Genomic DNA, 19820 nt, shown 5'->3' with positions numbered 1-19820 from the left:
GCCCGGCTCTTTCCGGGTCCGAGATCTGGCATCAGATGTCATGCCGGATCTCAGTCCCAGCTTGCTTCAGCCCTGTCAAGGCTTCACTGAGCCCCCTGCTTCGACGAGGGAAGCTGGGAGCTCCATGATCATATCTGCTCTCTGCTGGACTGTAACAAGCGGTGGGTCTCAGGGAAGCTGGCGTTTAGTGGAACAAGAAATGGGTGCCAGAAATGAAGACGATATGGGACAAGGATTGCTGGATCTCTACTGGACCAAAAGGTGAGTTCCAGAGCAGCCGTGTCTGTACTGGAACAATGGGGTGGGTCCTGTTGTGTGGGGTTTCGTGTAGGCCCTGAACAGGGTGGGTGAAAGAAACAACACAGTGCTGGAGTGCAGAGGACCTTCTTTATTCTACGCTGCTCGCGAACTGGAGCCGCACGTTCCTTCTCTCCCTAATGGGCATCAAGCACCTCTTGCCCTATTGTTTGGCTCGCCGTGAAGCTTGCCCTGTAGGCAGTTCCTACTCGTCACGTTAACTCTAACAGTGCCAGGACACAACACCTTCTCCGGGTGAAATAAAGGGTCTTCTGACTGCATCACTCCTTCCCAATCAAATCTCAATTAGTTAGGTCTTTTGATGGACCAGACAGGTCGAGAATGTATGTTCAGCCCTACACTCTTCTCTTCTCCTGTGCCAAAAGTTACGACTTCACCAGGCGATTCATGCACTTGTTCTCCTCCATCGAGATATTTCTTGAAGTGGGACACATTTTGTGTGATTCCGCTGTCAGGGGTTCTCGCTGTCACTATGGATCCTTTGACGCGTGTCACTGTCAGAGGCACAGGTGCAACAACACATCCAACTTTCGTTCTTGTCTCCGACAAACTAGCAGTAGATCACTGGCATGTATCACCGACCATGTGGCATGTCTTTTCTGATCAGCATATGCTTTCATGCCTTCTTTCCGAATGTGACCATTTGCCACCACTTCTCGATGCAGCTGCTCCTGTTTCGTCGGTAGATGAGGTAAGCTCATCCTCAATTCCCTTCCCAGCATCAGCTCTGCTGGGAATTTTCCAGGAGTAGTGTGCAGTGAGATTCTATAGTCTCTCAGCATGTTGTACAGACCATGATTTAGGGACATGAACCTCTGCTCATTTTGCTGAATTACTTTCTTGAGACTGCCCATGAACCTCTTGACCATGCCATTGGCCTGAGACCACAGAGGTGTTATTTTACTGTGGTGAACGCCCATGTAGCGCATGAATCGGGCACATTCTAGCCACTGAGTGTAGGCCCATTGTCCGACTTGAGGACTTTCAGAATCCTGGAAGCAGAAAAGATATTTTCCAGTTTAGGGATTACTGCAGCCACTGATGTAGACAAAGTCACCGGTATGATGGGGAATCGTGAATTCATCCATCAGCAAAAGAAGGTACTTCCCGTCCTTGAGAAGCCCAAAGAACTCAATAGCCACTTCACTCCACATATGATCAGGAAGGTCAGACATTTGCAATGACCCAGGTTTCTCCAGCTTCATGGTGCTTTGACCACGCTAACTGGACGCACAGTGCGCACAACAAGGGGATCAAACCCAGGAAAACAACTGGTATGTTTAAGTTGATGCTTCGTTGAAACTACCTCCCCCCCATGACCTTCGTGGGCTAGGTCAACAATTTGCTGTCGAAGTTCAAAGCATATTACCACAGGTGAGTCTATCATGACAAGTCCCTCAGCAGAGACGGATAGTTCATCTTTTACTTGCTTGAAGGCACATAGGCTGGGCGCTGATACTTTGCTGCCTTGATGATCCTCCAGAGGCATAGGGCTCCATCACTGTGAGTTATTTCACATTGCACAGCATGCCATCCTGTCGAGTATGTTCAATGATGACACAATTGGATACATCATCTGATGTTAGCATCTAAGTGAGAAAGTTGACATATTCCTCAGCCATGGAAGAACTTGTGCCTGGTCTGGCCGTGGGTTGCTTGGACATGAAGTCAGCAGGATTATATTATTTTTCTGGTTGAGATCGATACTAAAGTCATAATCCTGCAAGCAAAGACTCCACTGCTCTTTTCGAGGCAGCGTGTTGCACCATGGATTCCCATATGCTGCATCAACGCCTGATGATCCGTAACAATTGTTTTTGGTTTGCCAAATCTGAACATGTGAAAGTGCTCACAGGCCCATACCATAGCTATACCTTCCTTTTCTGGTTGAGAGTAGCTTCTTTCTATGTTAGAGAGACTCTTACTTGCGTAGCGACAACCGATCTCAGCGACTCCCACACAAGTTTAGTTTGCACAAGTATGTCCCCAAGCCCGTCAGGACTGGCATCAACAGTTACTTCAGTACATATGGACGGATCAAAGTATGCCAAGTGTTCAGCAGAGGCAAAATCCAGTTTCATTTGTTGGAACACATCTTCACATTGAGACGACCATCAAAGCAACACTCCTGCTTAGTGAGTTCTCTTAGTGTCGTACTCATAGTTGCAAAACCCTGGATGTATCTGCTGCAGGAGCTGACAATGCCCAGAAGAGAACAGACATCATTGATCTCCCTGGGGGCTGAGATGTTTGAGATGGCTGTCACCTTTTACAGATTAGTCCTCATGCCTTATTGAGTTAATATATGCCCAAAGAACTTCAAGTGAGTCTTGTGCAATGCACAGTTTTCAGCAAAGTGTGTCAAGCCGACTGCCACTGGGTCAGTACACACTTGTGACAGAGCTCGATCATGTTGTTCTAGTGTGTACCCAAAGATCAAGATGTCGTCACTGTAATTGAAACAGATTGCGATGTGTCTGCAAACCTTGCAAATGCTTTCCTGAAAAATCTCAGAAGCTGGTGAGCTGCCAAAGATTAGTCGTTTTTATAGAAACAAACCGAAGTGTGTGGAGAAGGTTATGTATCTTGACAGCAAATTCAGTTTGATCTGATAATACCCCTTGTTGAGGTCGAGCTTTGAGGAGAATTGCACACCGTTGAGTAGACTTATTATGTCATCAGGTACATCCCTGGATGCCTTTGTCTTCCAATAACCTTATCCGCTCGACTCATGTCCACACACACACCCGTATGTGACTAGTCACATTCTTTGTTAGAACAGCCATGATAGGCGAAACCCACAGAGTGGGACCTGATACAGGTTTGCTAGTAAATAGTTAATTTCCTTCTCAACTTGAGACGAAAGATGAATGGGCATGCATCAAGGATGTTGTGCTACTGGTAGTATGTATTCATCCATGTGCAAATCACATAATGTGCAAATCATGTTACTGTTTTTTCACTTTTTTACTCTGAAACCCCGGCCCTACTGGTGTTACTGGGGGGCGCCCGTGGGAAGAGACATGGACAGAACAGGCTTGAATGAGATTTATTAGCTTGTAATCCAATCAGCAGCCTATCCTGCTAAACAAAGCTCTGCAGAGAACATAAGAGGCAAAACGAAGACATTTATCGAAGTGGGGATCCTCCAAAATGGTATTCCTTTTAGGGCTCTAGCTGTATAGTTTAATCTAAAGGTCCAGGTTCCAAGTCCCTGTTCCTGAGGCGGTTTTATTAATGGGAAGATATTATATTTTCCCTTTTAAATACAGAGAAACAGAATTATTGCTTCACCTCTCATAAGCAATAACTATGATGTGCTTCCCTGGTTTTCTCTCTTAATTTCCTTGTGATGTTTTAAATAATATTGTCAGAAATTCATTAGCAACACCTGCAGTTGTGTACACCATGCCATCAGCTACTATAATGGTCCTCTATACATTGCAAACATGATCTATGTGATGCTGTTAAGAAGACATTGCCAATGATGTAGATCATTTTAAGGAATGTAAGCAAAAGTTACTGAAAAGATTAAAACACAATTAATGCTGGGATTATTTAGTAGTAATATTCATTACTCCTAATCTTTCTCTTCCTCATCACAGTATTTACACCTGAGGCCACACCTCTGTTACAGGAACCATTGTTTCCAATTCGTATTACACAGTCCCTACTTTCCTGGATGTATCTATAATACCTCCTCTTACTCACAATTACACTTATGTTTGCAAGCCGGATCTTGTGTGCTTCCACTCCCAGGGTTGATTCTTCAGGACTTTGAGGGTGACCCAGTGGGTCATCAAGGAGGACACTGCTAACCACCTCTGGAGCCCATCCTGCAGAACGATAATATAGCTGATATTCCACACTGAATAGGGGCGATTATTACAATCATACAATCCTCACCTGGGAAGTTGTGTTGGCGTACAGATTTCTAATTATTTTCAGCAAATCAGGGCCGAAGATCCAAGAAAGATTATGTCAAGCAAAGGAAGTGCTGCTAATAGCACAAAGGATGGAAATGGCTTCCAAATGTTTGAATCAAGTAAACCAATGAGGATACAGTACACTAAGTGCAGGATATTGGGGATGTGAAAGAGAAGGGGAAGGCATCTGTGCTGTGAAGAAACAAGAGATTGTTTGCAAGGATTAAGGAGGCGGGCAGTTATCTGTGCAGTAGCACCTGGAACATATCAAGTGCTCGATGGGAGGACCACAACATCTGATTTCAGGCCCAAATAACCACACAGACTCAAAGAATATGGCAAAGTACTACTTTATTATCAGTTCAATAAAGTAGGGACATCTGGAAAGCATAACAAATTGAAGCTCACACACGCTCGAATACATTTCAATTACACAAAGGCTTTATACCTCAATAAATGTCAGCTGTGATGTCATCCTATGTGTCAAATAGTAAAAAAAACGAGTGGGCGGAGGGATAGGTTAAGGAAACCTATATAACTTTAGCTTATTTAGGTGTTAGTAACATCATTGGCTGGCCTTTATCAAGTAGGCACGCCTCGAGCTACCCCTAACTACATATAATACAGATGATAGTAGAATAATAGCAGCTGATTGGCTTCTGTATGGTTCATCATCACATAGGCCATCCTGATTGATTGGCACTCTCTTCCAACCTTGGACATTCGGCTCATTAGCAGCAAGTAAGCAAAACAAAACCCAGGTGCAGGGAACAACGTCAGACAACTGCCCACTTGGCCATTAGTCTACCATCTCTCATCAGTTAGGTCCTAAGCCAAGGCCTCTTCATTGTAGTCGACCTTGCTGACAGTTATCTTCTTCACAACCTTAAAGGGAGTGAAGGTACATTGCTACCTTTGTTTGGAGTGCTATGACTAGGCCTTGTTTTCTGGTCTTGTACCATTTGTGAGGAGACCATGATTTTGCCCATCTTATCCTTCTATTTAGTGCTATTTAATTCAATTATACTGGGTGCTATTACTCTCCTTGGCCTCTGGAGATTTGGTTGCTCCGTATTGCATATGCTTTCTGCCTCTTTGACTGTCCAATATTTGGCACTCGCAAATGTTTACTCCTTTGCTTAATCTAAGAGAAATATGTCCTGCTTACATGGCTTATCCTCTTCGACTTTTTTTGTACCTTGCAGTTGCTTCTTGCTGTGGCATCTTTGATCCTAAGCCAAACAAATAGTCTTTTTTCTTTCACAAATTTGGATTTCAGTGCCTGACAGCTCTGCAGCCTTGGTCTCTCTCCTTGGGGCTTTTGGCATACTATTATACAAAACCAATGTCCATCTTTTCATCATGGCTGCTTTATCCGCGTTATATTTCCTACATTTAGCAAGCGTCTATATGTCTCATCTACCTTGCATTTCTGCATATATACATCCACTGCATATCTTCCTACTTGTCTTCTCAGTATATATGATTTCTTTGTATTTGCATGTATGTTCAATTTGTTACTTTAGTCACATCTTTCTTTGAGTTTTCATATATTTCAGTGCACTCATCTCTTCTCTTCATGATGTCACTTTACACCTGTCAGATTTTAATTATAGTTCTTCTTTGTCCAGTGGTGTCTGCAGACTTCCTTCACCACATCAGTTCGAGGGCACATTTGGTATGGTTGTCTGAGCGCATAACGTCTTTCATATCTGTGGTCTGGTATTGGAACGATAGCAGGTGTCATGGACAGTGCTTTCTTACTGTTCTTCCAATATGACGGAGGTGAGGGGATAGGGTCCATGAGTGACGTGTACATCTGCTTCTCTACATTCCACCCTCTGATCGAGTCCACAACCACCTCCTCAATCTTGTCCACTTTCTCTTCACACTGTGGTTTCTTCAGAATCCATATCTTTGTCACCCCCCTCAGGCCACCTGCATTCTTTATGTATTCATCCATATTCAAGGTCATATGGCAACCCTTTTAAGCACTTTGAAACACATTGTGTATAGGCGCTACATAAATAAAATATCATTACATATCATATCACTCCCCATACGGTTGATAGAATACCCAATGTCCCACATAGGTCTGATAATCCTTGGGGAAATAAAACATTGTTCATGAGGGTGGCAGAGGACTTCCTTTCAGGTACTCACAGATGGTGCCTTCAGTCTGTGTGTTCTCATTAATCACAGCATTCACGTTGATCATTATGTTAATCCCAATAGCTTTCTTTGCTGTCTTCCTGCAATGTCCTATGATTATTCGTACAAGACAGAATGCTAGCAATACCAACACTGGTATTGCTCCCAGTAGTTTGAAGGCATTTTCCAGCCAGGTTGGAACCCATGAAAACAGAGACGAAAACCAGTCTTCATCTTCAGTTTCATCTACTTCTTCGTCCATGTTCATATGCAGAGTTGACAGCATAGTTATTGCTTCTGTCAGGGTTCCATTTTCTCCAACATGGGCAGGTTTGTAAGTACAGCAAGAAGGCCCGATCTTGGCACACAGACCTCCTTCCATTGCTTTAATTAAGTCCAGGACATACCCATTCTGGAGGGGCATGAGTCTGATGGCCCTCAATCCTTCTCTAATCGCATTAAATAATTTTATTGTTGTGTTGATTGTCTGTAGCAATTCCCACCTGGTGATTTGTAACCATTTGGCATTCACTGCAGTTTGACTTCCTGGCATGAATATAGCTGTAAATATCACTGCCATTCTACTGAACAATATGTGCTCATCTGGAATGTCGTGGAATGCTTCTACTGATTTTGGTGAAACGTAGTTCTCTCTCTTCTGTCTGGTGATGTTGAGAGACCTCTTCTTCCTTTGGTGTGTATACATTTTCGGAAAGCTGTCTATGTTGAGATCATTTTGGGGGATCACCAACACAGGGAAATGTATTATCACAATAGAACATATTCCTTCCCAACATTTAGGTAGCTTCTTATAAGCTTTAGATATACAAGCCCTATAGTGGTCCATTATTGCGGTAGTTCCTCCTGTCATTGCTGGTATATCAATTAGTTGCTGGCATCCTTTATTTTCTCCAACTTTGATCAGACCCCTGTTTCTAAAACAGAGTGTCGCGTTCTTCATGGGTAGTATGGATACAGGTCCTGTTTCATCTTCAATCCATGTTACTCATTTTGCATACTTGGCACTGTCTTTAAGACAGTCATCATTCACTATTTCCACTACCTAAACTGGTGCTCTCATCAGTAAGTGTGCACTGCATGCCAACATTCCTGCTTCCCATCCTGTACTGGTGGATACTTGTCCATATACCAATAGACAAGGTCTCTCCCAGCATCCTGGCAATCGTGGTGTTTACCAACCGTCTGCACAATTGAATCTCTTTTGTATTTGTATTTGTATTTGTATTTGTATTTATTTTATTTGTATAGCACAGACCAGGCCCGGAGGCTACCGGGCGCATTCCTTAAGGCAATGGTTACATAAGTTGCATACAGTGATAATATATCAAACAATAAATATGGCATAGAAATAGACATAGGTAGGTAGTACAACGATACATGGATTGTCAAGTAGTACTTCCTTACATAGGTTATTGCAACACGTTTTCAGAATGAAGCTTAGGCATTGGAGGAGCCGAGCCAACATTTGGCTCTGTTTGAAAAGGTTGAGGGAGGGGAGGTTTCTGATAGCCAAGGGGACAGTATTCCACAGTTTGGCTGCCAGGACTGGGAAGCTAGAACCACCAGCTGATTCGAGCTTGTATCTAGGTATCAGTAGGCTCTGGTTCAGGGTAGATCTAAGTGAGCGAACTGGAGTGTACAGCGTGAATCGTGAGGAGAGATAAGTGGGGGCCAGATTGTTCATGCATTTGTAGGTAAGGGCAAGCGATTTTAGTGAGATCCTTTGGGTGACTGACAACCAATGAAGGTTCTTCCTGGTATCCGAAATGTGTGCAGATCTGGGGATATTGAGGGCTGCCCTGATGGCGTTATTTTGTATGATTTGGAGCTTGTCTAGGTTACCCTTATTAGTGCCCTGGTACAATGCATTGCAATAGTCAAGTTTAGACATGACCAGGGTCCTAGCAAGGGTAGTGCAGTTGTGCGAGGAGAGGAAAGGGCGACATGCTGTGATCAGCTTGCAGGTATAGGCGGCGGCCGCCGCAACTGCATTAGTTTGTCTGTGAAGGGAGAGGGTGGAGTTGAGGTAGATTCCAAGCGTTTTTGTGTCTTTGGAGACTTTTATTGTATTTCCATCGATGTTAAAGGAACTGAACATAGGGTTCAGCTTGTTTAGTCTTTGCTGAGTACCTAGGATGAGGAGCTCTGTCTTGTCGTCATTGAGACAGAGCTCATGTTGGGCCATCCATGTTTGAATGACATGGTAAACATCATTCAAGGCTTTGGAGTCTAATGTGTAATCACCCGTGATGGGGATGAGTATCTGGGTGTCATCAGCATAATTTGTGTAGGTGACACACAGATAGTCAAGCACATCAAATAAGGGTTTAGTAAATACATTGTAAAGGGTAGGGGATACACACGATCCTTGGGCGACTCCGCACGGGACTGGTGCAGGGTCAGCCGCAGAGGTGGGCGAGAATACCCTCATCTGTCTGTTATCCAGGAAGGATTGAATCCAGTTTGTGGCCATGTCAGAGAAGTGAGCTGCAGTTTTCAGGTGATGACGGAGGATTTGGTGATTAACCAGATCAAAGGCAGCAGATAAGTCTAATAGTAGTAACAGGGCTAGTTTACCTTTGTCTTTGAGATCCTCAATTTGGGTCTTGAGATCGAGGAGGGCTTTCTCCGTACCGTGCTTCGGTCTGAAGCCTGATTGTCTCGTGCCTAGTAGGTTTTTTGATTCCAGATAGTTCTGTATCTGAAGATAGGCTGCTCTATCTAAGATCTTTAGCAGAAATGGGACCGTTGTGATGGGTCTATAATTGGTTGGAACCTCCGGGTCTAAGGTGGGTTTTTTTAGGAGAGGGATAACCCAAGCATCCTTTAGGTTATTGGGGACCACTCCCGATTGAAAGGAGGCGTTGATGAAAGAGGTGATAAAAGGAGCGAGGTCATGAGCCGACTCCTTAATGACCGGGGCTGGACAGGTGTCCCCTTGGCAGTTTGAGGGTTTTAAATTGCAGATGATTTTTTCAACCTCCAGAATGGTGAGTGGTGTGAAGCTGAACGGCACCGGGGAGTCAAGGGTTGTTATTTTAGGTGGCCTGGTATTGCTAAATGTAGGGGTGTGGAGAGTATTTTGTTTGGCGTTGATTTTGGATTGCAAGGTGGATATTTTGTTGAGAAGGGCATTTTGTATATTGTTGCACCAGGTGCTGTCCTTGGTGCACGTGTCCGGGGCAAGTGAGGGAGATTCTAGCTCTTTAAGGATTTTGAATAATTCTCTAGTGTTCGATTCTGCCTGGGATATTCATGTGTTGTATGTCTCCTTTTTGGCTTGTAATATGGCCTCCTTGTAATTAAGAGAGGTGATTAGAAGGGAGGCTTTATTGGCAGCACTGGGGTGGCTTTTCCAAAGGGCTTCAGCCTTGCGCTTTTCTTTGCGCAGCGCGTTGAGCTGCGGGGTGAACCAGGTGTTCAGGTGGGACTGTTGTTTGGCTTTACGGATTTTTAGTGGAGCTAGGCTCTCAATGGCATTGGTCATTAGGCTGTTATAAGTGTCTACTAGGACAGTGGGGTCCTTATCCTTCTGCTGTGCAGCAAGAGTGTTCAAGCAAGGGAGGATAAGAGGAAGCAGTTTCTCCCTGGTGATATCTTTTTTATTTCTGGTAGGTATAGCGGGGGCTATGGTAGGTATGGGCTGGGGGTTGGTGGCTGGCAGGAGGAAGGTAATAACATGATGGTCCGACCAGGCGCAAGCATCATTAGAGGTGACATTGGTGTTACAGTTAAGGTCGGCTAGCCAGTCGAGTGTTCTTCCTTTGATGTGTGTAGGATCACGAATACGCTGCTGGAAGCCTAGGTTGGAGAGGGTGGTGTCTACTTCAGTGGCCATGTGGTCCTTGGGATCTGAGAGACCTAGGTTAAGGTCTCCTAGTAGCAGTATCTGAGAGTTGGGCTTGGTGTTAGTCGACAAGGTGGATGCAACCTCATCTGTGAATGAACCCAATGGGCCTGGAGGTCTGTATATAAGGTGGAGTGTTGCTGTATTGGTAGGAGAGAGCGATAGGTTCACTGAGAGAGATTCTGCAGAACTAAGTTGTATGAGGGGAGCAGCTTTCATAACGATTTTGTTGCTGTGAATAAAAGCGACTCCACCTCATTTCGACAAGTTGGAATGGCGGTCGTTTCTGATAATGGTATAACCCTTGGGTAGGGATAGAGCGAGGAGTGGGCCAGAGGCGTCATATAACCAGGTTTCGGTAATAGCTAGGAAGTCAAGGTTCTGGACCGTGATGAGGTCAGCGATGTCAAGGGCGTGCGCCGTGAGGGATCTAGCATTGATAAGGGCTCCCTTGAGTGCTGCGATGGGTAAGGTGGATGGTGGAGGACTAGGACTTGCCGTAGGGTTGGGCAGTGGAAGGTCAGAGCGATTGTGCAGAATACAAGGTGGTCTAGGCAGTCTAGTTCCAAGTCTGCTATTCCTTTGTTGTAGAGTACATGGGATGTTTGGAGTGGGTTTGGTAGCAAAGTGCTTGAGCCAGAGGGCTGGGTCATTGAGGTAAGGGTTCGATAGAGGCTCGGGATGGTAGAGCATGGTTGTTGGGCGAATAAGTAAGGTCTTAGTTTTACTTGCGCGTTGGCTGGCAGCAGTGCAGGCTGACAGTCCTAGGAAGACTATGAATACAAGGTCAATGCTGGCAGTGGTTCTTAGCTGCATGTCGCAGCTTGTATTTCTCAGGGGACAGAGGATATAATTATATGGGTTCAGGACAAAGGGTATAAAGGAGTAGAGGTGGCGCGACTAGGCAGCCAGCAGCAGTGTAACTCAGGTCAATAGGCACAGTACAGGGACATCTAGATGCGAAATGGCACAATTAGGCAGCTAACAGCAGTGCAAATCAGATAAGTAGGCACAGTACAGGTACATCTAGATTCAAAATGGCGCAATTAAGCAGCCAGCAGCAGTGCAAATCAGGTCAATAGGCACAGTACAGGGACATCTAGATGCGAAATGGCACAATTAGGCAGCTAACAGCAGTGCAAATCAGGTAAGTAGGCACAGTACAGGGACATCTAGATTCAAAATGGCGCAATTAGGCAGCTAGAAGCAGTGCACCACAGTTTACTAGGCACAGTATAAAGGCATCTAGATACAAAATGGCATTAGACAGGCATTACAGAATATACTTGTAAATAAGGGGGATGTAAAGAAAGGTCTAAAGGAGAGGTGCAAGTAAGGGATGCACAGCGTTCAGCCGTAGGTGTAAAGGAAGTGGTCCATAATAGTTGTAGCTGCGGGTAAGTGGCAAGGGTGTCCAGCGAAGTTGATTCGGGAGGTGAAATGCTAGGTATCCGAGTGGCACATTATAGGCATGGACAGCACACACATGTGCAGCCGTGCGGGGTGGCAGCGTTGGCTTACCTGGAGCAGAACGGGCAGAGTTCCTGGCCCCTGGCTCCTGTGGCTCCAAACAGGCACACAACAGGCCTTAGTATTAGTTTTGTTCAACAATCCTTATCTCTCCTCCAGACAAAGCACTAAGTGAGTATTTATTTATTTGTATGGCGCATTGTACACAGGTGTTTCCAAGTGCCACAAGGCAAGATGGGGGAGGGGCGACATTGGAAAACAAAAAGAACACAAAAAACGATTTTATTGGCCCTGAAACAATTTTGCTGTGCAAGTGCATGACAAGGTGGTAAGTGCAAGGGGGAGGGGGTGGAGGTAGAAGTGCAGGAGTGGGGTACACCTAAGGTGGGGGTGGGCAAGTGCTGTGCAAGCCAAGGTGGCAAGAGCCAGGGGAAGAGGGAGGAGGGTGAGTGCAGTGGACAGGGAGGGCCAAGTTGGGCTAGACCGGGAAAGGCAGCCCAAGGGCAAGTGCCGGGAAAGGATGTTGGGCGAACTGGTAGTTGGTGGTCTTGCCCCTGTATGACTCTGAAGGGACCAGGCTCCAGTCACAACAGCAGATGGAGAGTTGGCATGGGAGGGGGTGGGGTAAGGAAGAGGAGAAAAGGAAAGTCTTGAGAAGTTTCTGGGACTTAAGAAGATCCAGCTCAAGTCTGAGGGGGGCTTCCAGAGGGAGGAGCCAGTCGTGGAAAGGGATATACCTCCCACTTGGAGAAATGTGTGATCTGCAGAGAGATGGAGCCAGTGGACTGAAGTACTCTGGCTGGTAGGTATTTAGGGAGGGAAAGCTGGATTTAATGAGGTCCCAGGCCACAGACAGCCATGTGGATGATGCAAAGGGTCTTGAATTTGATCCTTGTGGTCACCGGGTGCCAGTAGAGAGATTTAAGGGCTGGAGAGATGCAGTCCCTGGGCTTTAGGCAAATGATAAGTCTTGCAGTCCTATTAAGGATTAGTTGAAAGGGGAGAAGGGAGGAAAGAGGCAGGATGAGGAAGAGGTTGTTGCAGTAGTATAGCCTAGAGAGAACCAAGGCTTTGGAGTCGTTGAGCTTCTGGGGGAAGGTGAGGAGCATTCTGCTCTTCCAACCTGGGTCTTTTCCCATCTTCTGTGTCTTTATGTAAGCATCTTTGTATGGGAACATTCTCTTTGACATCCATCGTAGAGTTGCCCATTTCCCTTCAAATTGTCCTCTTGTCATGCATGCTGCTAGATATTTGAGGCACTTTGCTTCATGTACAGGAAATTTCTCTTGCAATGAATGTTCTGGCTGTGCTCATGACATAAGGGATGAGAGAACATACATAGAAGCTCTCATCTGACGTTCTCCTCCCCACCTCACTCGTGTCTATACCACATGTTATTCTTTAAATGGCCCAAATTATAAAGATATGTATTTATATCCTGACAATCTTCTTCAACATCCCTATTTACTTGGTTAATTTGTTTGGAAATCTCAGGGAAAATGTCACTCGTGCTTTTGTTAGGGATAGAAATAAAAGTCTCATTGCTAAACACTCCATTTGTATTATAGAATATCATTTGTCGAAATGCTATAATAATAGGGGGAAAAAACTAAACATTGTACAAAACATTGCCACAGAAAACAATGCAAACAAGTTAATTCATCTTACTGCATTATGTGTATCAACTAGTCTACTTTCTAACAATGTGTCCTTTATGAACCTGAAAATTCTAATTTTCTTTAATTCATTCGGATAGTTTCTGTCACCTACGTAAACCACAAGATTGCAATAATGATTCTGAAAATAATAGGGCTGTTTTTAGGATTTCCGAAAAATGTTACATCAATGTGCTGTCTCACACAACCTAGATAAGATCGGAGTATGTATATGAATACAGAATACAGAAATGTGTGTAACGGTACAGGCAGCATAAAGTGCCATGTGCAGTCTTTGTGTTCTTTGTGTTTTTAATGCATTTTCTCTTTTAACCTTACTGGAACAGTTTTGTTGAACAGTGTAAAGTGGTGTTCGCTTCCCTTCAAACTTGGGAATAACTGAAAGTTCAAGTTGTTTTTTCTTCATCCGTTCTATGTTGGCTCTTGGTAGCCGATCTCGTGTCGTCTGCATTCGCAGAACTTCTTCTCTTGCTTCACTGTCAGTGGGTGCAGGAGGGTTGAGGGTCTATTCTTTGTAATGCTTTACATCATTCAATTGCAGTCAAGCTCTTCTTCCTTCAAGTTTCACAGCAATGGGAGTGTCCCCTCTACTAGGTATGGTCCCTGAAAGTGGGGTTTATTCCAAGTGCGGACAAAACTCCTATACGCACTTGGTCCCCTGTATACAAACAAGGTTGGTTTAGCAAGTCTATACGATCAACTGTTTGGCTGTCTTCATCAATCTTCTTCGATCCTTCCCTCCGGTGTCTGACCTGCTGGGAAATTAGAAACACTAGCGGTCATATTTGTCAAATAAACATGCATCTCATACCCTAATGATTTTGCTGCACTATGGACATCAGTTTTTATTCAAGTGAGAGGAGCACGGGGCACTCTCATGTGGCATCCAGTCACCAACTCATAAGGAGTCAGGTGTTGACCTGAGCCATGCTGGTTCCTCAGTGCAAACAATGCAAGGGGTAGGCAGTGTAACCATCCCTTCTTCAAAGTTATTTTAATCTTGGCTATCCTTTCTTTAAGGAGTCATGTTAATTTCTCACAAACACCATTCGCCTGTGGGTGATAGACAGATGAAAACCTGTGCTTTATGCCTAATAGAAGAGTTATCTGTATGAACATCTCATTTACAAAATGCAGGCCATAATCTGAACGAAGGACTTCGCACATACCCCATCTAGGAACACCTTACGTACGAGTAATTTGGCAGCACATTTGGCATCAGGGTGCATACATGGACATGCCTCAATCCATCTGGAAAAGGGATATACTACCGCTAAAATGTATGTGTAGCCATTGCATGTCTGCAGCATATCCACATAATCTATATGTAGATGTTGAAAAGGACAATTCGGTCTGGGTATTGCTACTCTCACTGTTCGCAAGGTATGCCCTACTGTGAACCTCTGGAAAACAGTGCAGTTCACAATAAACTGTGTAATGTGTTCTAACAGATTTGGTGAAAACCAGTCTTCTGCAATCATGGCAGCAGGACTCTCTTGAGTTGTGTGCACGGGATAGTGAAGCTGATCCAGCGCAACTTACGATAATGCAAGAGGCATAACTGGCTTTCCAGTACTATCTTGTCTCCATATAGCCTCTGTGGGGGATAAAGAACACCCCTGTCTCTTCCATGAATCCTGCTCTTCCTGTGGAGCTCCTCCTTGCAGCTCAATTAACAGTACAATGGATAACATATTAAACCCTCTTTTATCAACATGCAGTGTTCTGAAATTTGCTTAACATCTTCTACTTCAAAATTAGAAATATTTGGAAAATGTGCTGCTCTTTTGGCCTCAACATCTGCAGCTTTGTTTCCGCAGTAAATCATGTATGCCCTTTAGTATGGGCTGCACCTTTACCACTGCGATAGCCAATGGGTGTGTTAATACCTTAATGAGTTTGTCCAATAGCAGCGCATGTGGCAATGGTGTGCCATCTGCACAAAGGAAACCCCTCCTTTTCCAATGTGACAACCCTGCGTGAACGGTTGACATCACATATGCGGAGTCAAAGTACACTTACACTTCGTCAAATTTCTGGAGTGCGGGGATATGCGCCACTAATTCTGCAGCCTGTGCTGAGCAATGTGAAGGCAATCTTGCATTGGCCACTACTTCAAATTCGCCATTCTTTTTTAACTTCACTATTGCTGATCCAGTATGTCTTTCTCCTGTCATTTGGTACATTTTTGAAGCCACATCAATGAATAGAATTTCCCGCCCTCCGAGAGCATTTTCTCTAACATGATGAATATCATCATAGAACTCAGAATAAGTTGTGCAGTCATGTACATAGCCTTCCTTCCCTACTGGTTCTTCTATGAATGTCGCTGGATTCACTACTCTACATCTAACAACTTTGATTGCTGGATTTGAGATAATCACTTCGTACCCTGGCGCTCTTTGTGTAGTCAATGTACTTTTAGGTTTCTCCAAAATGGAGACTAAGAAATGCTCGACAAATAGCGTCATTGAACACATCATTGTAATACTTGCACCTTTGTCAATCGCGAAAGCAGCAGCAGCTAATGCTTGTGCGCAAGGGTAATGCCCTTTGACTACTGGGTCTAAAATCCCACTATAATAGGCTAATGGTTTATGTCCATGACCTAATGTCGTTTTCTGTGTGATTACTGCTGTCATCACTTCTCCATTTGAATGTGAGAATAAATAAAACTCCTCATTGTAGTCTGGAATCCCTAACACAGGGGCTGTACAAATCAGCCTTTTTAGTTCTTCAAATCCTTCAGTCATCTCATCTGACCATGTTATTTTACTTTTACATATCTGTGCTTCCTTGAGTCCTTTTAAAAGTGTTTGCATACATGTACTGTAATCAAAAACCCAGGCCCTGCAATAATTACATAGGCCTAAACATGGTTCCATTTCACTCACTGTCTCAGGTGTTGGAGTTTTCATGATCGCATCTGCTCTCACAGGTGTCACTTTTCTCCCATCTTGATAGATCAGTTGTCCTATGTACAGGACCTCTTCCTGGCAATATCGTAGTTTCTCTTTGTCCACTTTGCATCCTTTCTCTTCTAGTATTGTCATTAGTCGAATTGAATCTTCTCTAAATCTTTCTTCTGACTCACTGCACAATTATTTTGCTCTCGAGTTGTACGTTACCTAGGTCCATCTGAAGAACCCTACTAAAGATCGATGGGGACTCACAGTACCCGTAAGGCAATATTGTATGTTTCCAGCGCTGGTTTCTTTACAAATACTAAGTCAAATCTTGTGAGTCTTCATGAAGGGGAATTGAAAAGAAAGTGTTTTTAAAATCTCTGTAAAATATTTGGCTTTAGATGGGATGTTACACAATATTGTAGATGGATTCGAAACCGGTCAGAAAACTCTGCTTCAACAATATTGTTTAGCGGGCATAGATCCTGAATACATGTCCACGACCCTCCTGTCGATTTCTTCACCGGGTACACATCTGTGTTACATGGGGATTCTGATGTCACCAATATTCCCTGCTGTATTAAAGTGGAAATTGTTTCAAATATACCTTCATCTGTTTCTCTGGACATGGGGTACTGATTCACTCATGGCACAATTGCTCCTGGTTTGAGTTTTATTTTAACTGCTCCTCCTCCAATCAATAGACCCAGGTCATATGGACTGCTGGTCCATAAGATGCTTGGAACCTTTTCTAAATCTTCATGGAAAAATTATGGTTTCTTTTTTACCGATGCCATTCTCTGTGGTATCTCCCTATTTTCAACTTGAATCCAATAAGTAAGACTTCTAAAAGATACTAATTCATCATCTGAATAATGCTCTTTGAACAGTTCTTCATCTGTCAAGTCTGATAATCTGTATCCTTCCACAAGAGCTATTACTGCTGTCCATCCTCTTCCCTCATCTTCTGTCCCATGAACAAGTACTCTTTCCTCTCTTACCATGGCTGCTTCTAGTTCTAAGGGGATAGCCTGTCCTTCCTCACCATCCATAGGTATTTCTGGACTAAACAAAAATATGTCAGGTATTCTCAACAACATTACCTACCAGTCTAGGAAGCCATGTCAACAAAATATTTACTCTGTACAGAAATACTTCTGGTTCTAGAGGAACCTTTTGTTATGCCTTTTGGCCTGTAAATACTAATATAAACTCTCTTACATTTATGTAGTGTATTCCTGGAGTGGAACACATTATCCCTTTGTCAGTGAAAGAGATCATCATTTTAAGTACTGTCATCAAATCACATCAGAATATGTTAACTGGTGTCTGCCGTGAGTACAATAGTGGCATAGATATGTCATGTTCTCCTACAGAAAGCGGTAATTCATCAGTAAGAGCAACTAAACTCATAGACCCAGAGAATTCCTGTGCATTCATGGAAATGCCAGCCATTGCATACTTTCTCTCTCAAACACAGGAGCGGGTTGCTCCTGGGTCTGCAATGAACAAAAATGTCTTGCCTGCTATTGTTACCCTGACCCTCGGTTCCTCTTGTGGGTCTGGTGTCACAGTTAGTACTGAACACATGAGGTTGCTTTGTGGGCTTTCCTATTGTGGGTATGAATTCATCCCTGTACCCGTAAAAGGATCCCGTCCTACTACTTTCACACTCCCTAACGTGGGTATGTGTACTTATTGGACTCCTGTATTCATATTTATTGTGGTACTGTCTGAGTCTACTGCTGTTGTGTCTGTTCTTGTTGTGTTTACATAAGTTGCTTGCTGTGGTTGCCCCTGTGGCATCTGTGGCTACAACAGGATCACCTGTGTTTGCTGTATTTGCGGCACACACTTGTCTGATACTGTGCGCGATCTTGGGCATAATACTCCTGCGGTTCTCTATTATACTTTGGAAAATAGCCCATCCCCCCCTCTTGGAGTTTGCCAGTTCTGCGTCATGCCTCCTCTACTTCTACACGTGCGGGCCATATGACCCACAATTCCAGCACTTCTGTGGCTGTACTTCATTAAATCCTCCTCCCACTTCAGGGCTTTGAAATCCACCTCGTCCTCTAGGTCCATTCCCTCTACCTCGTGGGCAAAACTTGAACCCACATTTATCTATGGGGTACTCTGCATTGATTGGCTATGTTGGCTGTAACTCTTGTGTGGCCACGCCTTCTCCACTTGTCAATACTGCTCCTTCTACAGCAAGCTTTGACAATTATTACTGAACCACCTTTGCTTTCTCCTGCTTTCTATTCTCTGTTTTTATCTTATTCTTCTTGTGTAATAATCAACAATGATGTATGATAGTCAACTGTATTTCTACCCATAGCTTTGCTTCCCTCGCTATCTGTTTTTTCATCTGCAGTTGCACTGGCTCGGGCAGTCCCTGACATAAAATATGATAAAATAATGCTTTGGTTTTATCCCATGGTTCACTCGTCTCAAGACGCCAATGTTCTTGATTCTTCTGAATAAAAGCAACAGGATTGTCTTCCTCTCCCATTTTCCTTGTCATAATGGCACCCATGTCTGATGTGTCAGGATATTGTACTCTAAGCGCTCTCCATGTATCTGCTCTACAATTATTAAATGGCGCTCTGTCATGTGTCATGTTTTGTGCTGTCACACTCGCATATCCTGCTCGTCTCCAAATGTCGTCAGGTCTCTCCCCTAGAATAACTGCTAGTTGGCCCTTTACGTCACCCACTGCTAACGTTATTCCCGCTGTCATTCTTTCTAACTCATACGTCCATTGGCCCACACCTACAGTCAAACCAAGTAATTTACATTTCAAATGTTCTTATCCATTTGTGGCCACAAAATATATTGTGGTCGTTTTCCCCCTTTTTATAATAATGGGAATTGTATAAATCCTGGTCTGCAGTCGGAACCACGTACACTTCTTGTCTTTCAGGTGGAGCTAGTTTCAGCCGTTAGCCTTCGCCCTGGTAATGATCCTAATCTACTTACTCTTGCTCTGACACATTTTCCACAGCTCCTAAACAGATTTTCTGTAACTTCTTCCCTGAGTATGCAGCATGTAAATATGTTGTCATGTGTTGCAGTACTGTTCTCGATAGTGAACCTTCTTGAGGCCAAGTCATGAGCATTTTGTCGGCCATGCCTTTCACCCAATCAGCATATTTCTTAATCTTAGGTGTGTATCTCAGTAATGTTTTGCATAGGCATAAAAGGGAAGTGTCCACCATAACAAGTCATTTTTAACTGTCAGTATTACCGTTTCTTTGATATTCTGTTATTACTGTAATTAATTACAACACAACAATCAATTTGGGCAAGCATCATCAATCGCTGCCCATTTCCAAACAATTTTCCAAACAATTTCCAAGCTTACACAATAATATTCATTTACTTCTTTGTTTATGGTTCTGTCAATTCTTACTATCCTGTTTTTATTCTTGATAATCTAAGAATCATATTTTACTCTCCCTCCTATGATTGATTGGTGCCAATTACTTGTTTTTAAGGTCTG

This window comes from Ambystoma mexicanum, assembly GCF_040938575.1.
Source record: "Ambystoma mexicanum isolate Mex_15411 chromosome 12 unlocalized genomic scaffold, UKY_AmexF1_1 Mex_chr12_unloc.2, whole genome shotgun sequence".
Taxonomy (NCBI): Eukaryota; Metazoa; Chordata; class Amphibia; order Caudata; family Ambystomatidae; genus Ambystoma; species Ambystoma mexicanum.
The sequence above is the reverse complement of the archived record's forward strand: the minus strand, read 5'-3'. Positions refer to the sequence as shown.